Below are 6,177 nucleotides of genomic sequence, written 5' to 3'. Positions count from 1 at the left end.
CCACAACCCCACCTCATACGGTTTTCCTCAGCGTTTGCAGTATTTGTAATATCTGCACAAATAAGACGTTGATCAGCTGCTTGAAGATCTCGCCTTTGGAGAAGAATGTTGATTTTACACTTGAAAAATGTAAGTATTACTACTTAAAAATTAAGATTATCACAGGAAGCATATCTAGCCCACCCCAACACTTATCAACAATAATAAATGGTGACTAATAATTATATTTTTTGTAAAACAATTTGTAATTAGTTTTTTTTTTCATATCTATGCATGACTTCACACCAGACAAACGCAGCCAAGATGAATACATCTAAATATTCAGTCAAGTAATGAATGAATGCATGTGTTAATGAAACAATTAGGCTATATTTTATTTACTGACAACAACAGGAGACATTCATAAACATGTAAAATAATAAATAAAAGTAACTGTCACAATAAATAAAATACAAGTCAACAACACATGAAACAAAACTTTATTCAGACATTGTTCTGTTTTTGAATGTTTACAGACGGTGAACCCACATCCGTCCATCACGTCCCTCACTGCTGCAGTCAGACTGAATCTGATCATGATGAGAGAGGGACATTGAGTCCTTTTCTGAGTGCACTGAGAGGATCAGGAACACCATGATGAAGACCCTGGACCACACGACCCTGAACAAGAGCTGGAGAACATGTGTGGGATGATCTGACTGCTGTGTCTGCTCCAAAGATCTGTGTGCTGCTCTCCATGAGCACCACTACCTGGAAAACATTTACACGGAGTAAAACGCTTTATATCATGTTGTCAGCATTCTATTTACTGCTGAATTTAATTTAATTTTTTTTACAATTGCATGTTAATTTGATATAGCTTCAGTATTTCTGTGGTGTAGTGAACTGGACTGGTGATCAGAAGGTTGCTGGATCAGTCTCCACCAGTCTTTACTCCAGGTGACTCCAGAGGGATTGAGGTCCTGTAATAAGAGCACTGTCACTTCAGATAAAAGTGTCTAGCCAATTAATACATGTAAATGTGAATTTTGTGAATGCTTTTTTGTGTCTTGGACAAAAAATGATCAATAAAGCTGCTTATTTCTTAAAGCTTTTTTTCTTCAATGTTCTACTATAATATTAATGCATGCATACATTTAATACAGTTTCTATTTGGGGTTTTAAAGGGTCAGTTCATCTAAACGTATAAATTCAGTCATTAACGACTTGCCTTCATTCTGTTCAATCCTTTGTCCAAACACAAAAGGTGATTTTGGTCTGGTTTCTCCTGCTGGTTTGTGTTCATACAGTATCAGTCAATGGAACCTGACTTTCAGATTTTTCATGACATTATTTGATGATGCTTTAGAAACTTCTGAAACTCGGGTTTCATTGACTGATGTTGTATGAACAGAAACCAGCAGAACAAACTTGACCAAAATCACATCCTCAGTGTCTTGTGGTCTTTCTCTAGATGTTCTCACTGGCTCTGGGGTCACTGACGATGAAGAGACCACAGCAGCATCTGGTCCTGATGAGAAAGAAAGAGGATATGCAGTGATGGAGCGTTTCACCCATGACACTCCGTCTTCTCCATCCTCAGTGCACACAGCTGTCTGAAGACATTTCAGATCCTGCAAAGATGCACAAGCACAAAACAAAAGCAGTCATTTTAACAGCACAGTGTTATTTCATTTCTGTATTAGAAGTAACAGAATGATCTTACTTTATATTTTGGTCTCTGGTTCATCCACAAATGCCTCTGTCACCTGCTCAACCACAAAAGATCTGCATCAAATGTACAGCAATCAAGAATCAGAAAAGTGCTGTAATAACTGTTTATTAATAAACTACAACTTAAGATCTAAAAGATTGATGACTGTAGTGTACTCACCGAGAGGCTTTGATGGCAGCATTTCTTCATCAGTCTCTCTGCAGCAGATAAACATTCTTGTGTCTCATCTGTCCCTGTAACATCCAGACAAGAGTCAGTCTCCTCTGTCATATATCTGTGATATACTGCATTTACATGTTGAGCTAGATGCTGATGTGTTCACTCACTTTTTATCCAACACAAGAGCTCCACAATTTATCAACAATACTAATGGTCAAATGAAATAGATAACTTAAGTTTACTTAATGTAGATTTATTTATTTACATTACTTACATTCATCTAAAGCAATGTAGACAGTGGATTCTACATAATTACACACACATCTCTCACTCAGATGTCTGTTCATTGCTCTCTTGCAATTATCTTAGAACATTTCTCTGTCTCATATTAAACAGACATTTAATTTCTTTAAGATGTTTATGGTTCATGCAAATCCACTTTGGAAACATATATGTGCTTACTGGAGATACGCTGTTCGCTTTACATAAAAAACATGTTTTGTTTTTTGTTTTTTTATTACAAATATACTGTAATGTTACTGGCTAGCGTCTTTACACCTTAACAAATCAACAGTTTACTCTACAGTAGCTCAACAAATACAATTTTATCACATGGGGAACCGTGTTTTGTTTCATAATACTCACCTTGGTAAACACCCACGTCGCTGCTCTCCTTCACGTTCGATGACGATTTATCCCTTTCGCGTGGCATTCTGGGATTGAAAAGTATCCATCGATGAACCCTTCGCTCTTCGCTGAAGCAGTAGGACATCCGGGGATTTCTCGCCTACTGTTTTATGGTTCAAGGTTTTGAACGTACTTCTTTCTTCACATACTCTTTTTCCCTACTATATAGTAGGTGAGTAGGCATATTAGAACGCAAATTAAGTATACGTACAACTGAATCTCGCGAGAGTTATTGGAATTCTCGCCCACTCTTTTATGGACGCAAAAGATTCAAACATACTAATTTGTCGCATACTACTTTTTCCATTCTATATAGTAGAGAAGTATGCGATTTCGGACGCAGCCATTGTCTTGTCTTGCCTGCTTTCCCGTGTTACCCCATTCTTGCCTGTTTTTTATTGGATTAACCCTTTGCTTTTCTGTTTCGGACTGTGTTTGCACCTTGCCTGGACCTCACTCGTGTTATTGGATTTCCCCTCTTGTCAAGCCCTCTGGATACTCTTACTCATAATCAACCACAACTGCTTTGTATTATCCTTGTCTTGCCCTCGATGTATCTATGTGCCTTTGTCTGACCCTTGCCTGTTTTGATCATGTTTAAGAATAAAGCTTTGCACGTGAACCAGTACGTCTCATGTCTCGTCAGTTCGGTTACAGAATACTCGGCTTCACAAGGATCCATCAGCTTTTCACGTAGACATTGGCTTGGTATGGACATTGCAAAGCTGTTATTAGTCCTAAAGCAGGACACACACCCACTTGAAAGTTATATTCAAGAGTATCTGGACATTGCATGTTATTCTGATTTGCCAGACCCTGTATTGATAGACTTTTTATGTGGTGGATTAAATGAACCTTTAAAGTCACAATTAACCCTCTGAGGTCTAGGGGGTTTTGGGGGCCTGGAGAAGATTTGACATGCCTTGACTTTTGCGCTTTTTTTCAGTTGATTATAAACATATACATGGCTGAAGTCTGAAAACACTGTATTCAGTACAAACTGGTCTAGAATGATATGTAAATAGCATGTATGTAAATCATTATGTGTTTTTGAAAAAAAACAAAGTTTAAGCGAAGTTAGAGAAAAGCAAAAATTTTGAAGTCACTGAAATAAAAGTCATAAAACACATACAGAACATTTGTTCACAAGACTGTCAAACCTGGACCTTGTAACCTATAATTTTTGCTTCAGGATGTGAAAATCAATTTGTTTGCTCACTCACAGAAAACAATAGATTGAATAAAATTTTTTAAGACACTTTTTGTTTCGAAAGGGCATGTGCGAGTAGGCATGATTGACCATGAGCCTTTCATTCATATGTGTGACAGAGAAGGAAGAGTTACAAGAAAGAATGTGAGGACAAAATAAATTTATATATTTTTATATATTTTTTTTGTAGTTTATTTAGAATATATTTAATTATCCCACAAAATAACTTGAGATTCACTTGTGAATGCAGTTAAACAGTTTATTAGGAACAATCAAACCTGACTTTCAAAGGTGAATTTTTAGCATCATTACTCCAGTCACTTGATCCTTCAGAAATCATTCTAATAGTCTAATTTGTTACTCAAAAAAAGATTATTATTATTATTATTATTATTATTATTATTATTATTATTATTAATGAGAGCTGAGAATATATTTTTCAGTGTTTTTTGATTAATTGAAAGATCAGCATGGTTTGTAACATGATTATTGTATTTATCATCACTTGTGTGGTATTGTGTGTAATGCTGAAATATATAAGACAATTCAAGGCAAGGCAAGTTTATTTATATAGCACATTTCGTACACAATGGTAATTCAAAGTGCTTTACATAAAATAAAGTAAAATAATAATGAAGAAAAATAATAACAAGAATAAAACAAGCAATTTTAAAACTTTTAAAATTATTAAAAAATTTACTTATTTAAAATGAATTTAAAACAGTTGATTGATTGATTTCACATAAATGATTTTACATAAAATAAAATAAAAAAACAGTGAAAATATAGTGCAATCAGTTCGGGCATTGCACAGTGCTCATTCAATAAATGCACAGCTAAACAGATGTGTTTTAAGCCTAGATTTAAATGTGACTAGTGTTTTAGCACATCTGATCTCTTCTGGAAGTTGATTCCAACTGCGGGCGGCATAGTAACTAAAGGCGGACTCCCCTTGTTTTGTGTGAACCCTTGGTATTTCTAACTGACATCACAATAACAATAAATGATAACATCACATAACTAGCATTTCCAAAGTATATATTGTTTATGTGCTCTCGAATATACTAAATGATAAACAACATTATTAAAATTATTTTGATGGTCACTGATACAGTAGAACATTTAGATGATGTGAATGAAACCTCAAAATGTTTCACTTGATGATACATTTAGTCAGGAATTTTAGTTTGGAAAAAGTCTAACTTGTAAAATGTGAACATGTTGTGTGAAAACAAATACAAGTAGATTAATAAAAACAGACTTACTAATGTTTATGATATCTGCTTGATAGAGCTTCATTCTTTTTTTCTGATGAAATACACAACTCAAATCCTGAGGTAATCCTCAGCGCATCTTCTTGGGGTGAATTATGTCTTATTCCTCTCAGCGCAAAGCGAACAGTTAAAAAAAAAAACCTTGAACAGTTTTGCTGCTTTGTTTTCTGTGTGGGCGTTTACATGCTGCTAGCTTCACGTGGAACATTATTTATTTCATATGGATTACTTTATCACACAATATTTGTTTTTGGTAGCTCTTGCTTAGTTTAAAAGTAGACATGTCAAGCTTTCTATAGATATATCTCTCATGTCTCTTTGTCAAGTCAAGTCAAGTCACCTTTATTTATATAGCACTTTAAACAAAATACATTGCGTCAAAGCAACTGAACAACATTAATTAGGAAAACAGTGTGTCAATAATGCAAAATGATAGTTAAAGGCAGTTCATCATTGAATTCAGTGATGTCATCGCTGTTCAGTTAAATAGTGTCTGTGCATTTATTTGCAATCAAGTCAACGATAAGCTAACCAAAGCTAACACCATGTTTCCTGATGATATCTCCCAAGGGTAACATATAAAGCGTGAAGAGTAGCGGCCCTAGTACTGAGCCTTGAGGTACTCCATACTGCACTTGTGATCGATATGATACATCTTCATTCACTGCTACGAACTGATGGCGGTCAAATAAGTACGATTTAAACCATGCTAATGCACTTCCATTAATGCCAACAAAGTGTTCAAGTCTATGCAAAAGAATGTTGTGGTCAATTGTGTCAAACACAGCACTAAGATCCAATAAAACTAATAGAAAGTGTGACGAGTGGGGCGGGGCTGAGGGATGTGGGAACACGAGCGAGGCCGGTGGAGTGATTGGGAAATCCGCGACACCAGCGACCCACAACCGGTCTCGAGTCCCACAGAGGAGATGGAAGGATATAAAATGGTAGCGACGACAGTGATGGACGAGAGAGGACCAGGCCTGGGCTTTATTTTATGTTTTGATTTTATTTTGTGCGCATCAGTCGTCCGTGAGGGGACAGATGCACTTGTTTTGTTTATTTTGTGATTATTAAAGTTTCATTTTGATTGTCCGCCGGTTCCCGCCTCCTTCTACCCGATGATTATGGAG

At 35.9% G+C, this 6,177-nt stretch overlaps 1 long non-coding RNA gene across 1 annotated transcript; it reads right to left on the bottom strand.

The window, feature by feature from the left end:
* Nucleotides 1–462: 462 nt before the first annotated feature.
* LOC132117409 (uncharacterized) lies at nucleotides 463–2,900 on the bottom strand. The gene is made up of 2 exons (XR_009425754.1): nucleotides 2,519–2,900; nucleotides 463–1,947 (listed from the first exon to the last, which is right to left on the bottom strand). It is a non-coding gene; the product is annotated as an uncharacterized LOC132117409 (long non-coding RNA).
* Nucleotides 2,901–6,177: the final 3,277 nt, after the last annotated feature.

Source organism: Carassius carassius, chromosome 36 (genome assembly GCF_963082965.1).
Source record: "Carassius carassius chromosome 36, fCarCar2.1, whole genome shotgun sequence".
Taxonomy (NCBI): domain Eukaryota; kingdom Metazoa; phylum Chordata; class Actinopteri; order Cypriniformes; family Cyprinidae; genus Carassius; species Carassius carassius.
This window is presented reverse-complemented; position numbering and strand designations above follow the sequence as displayed.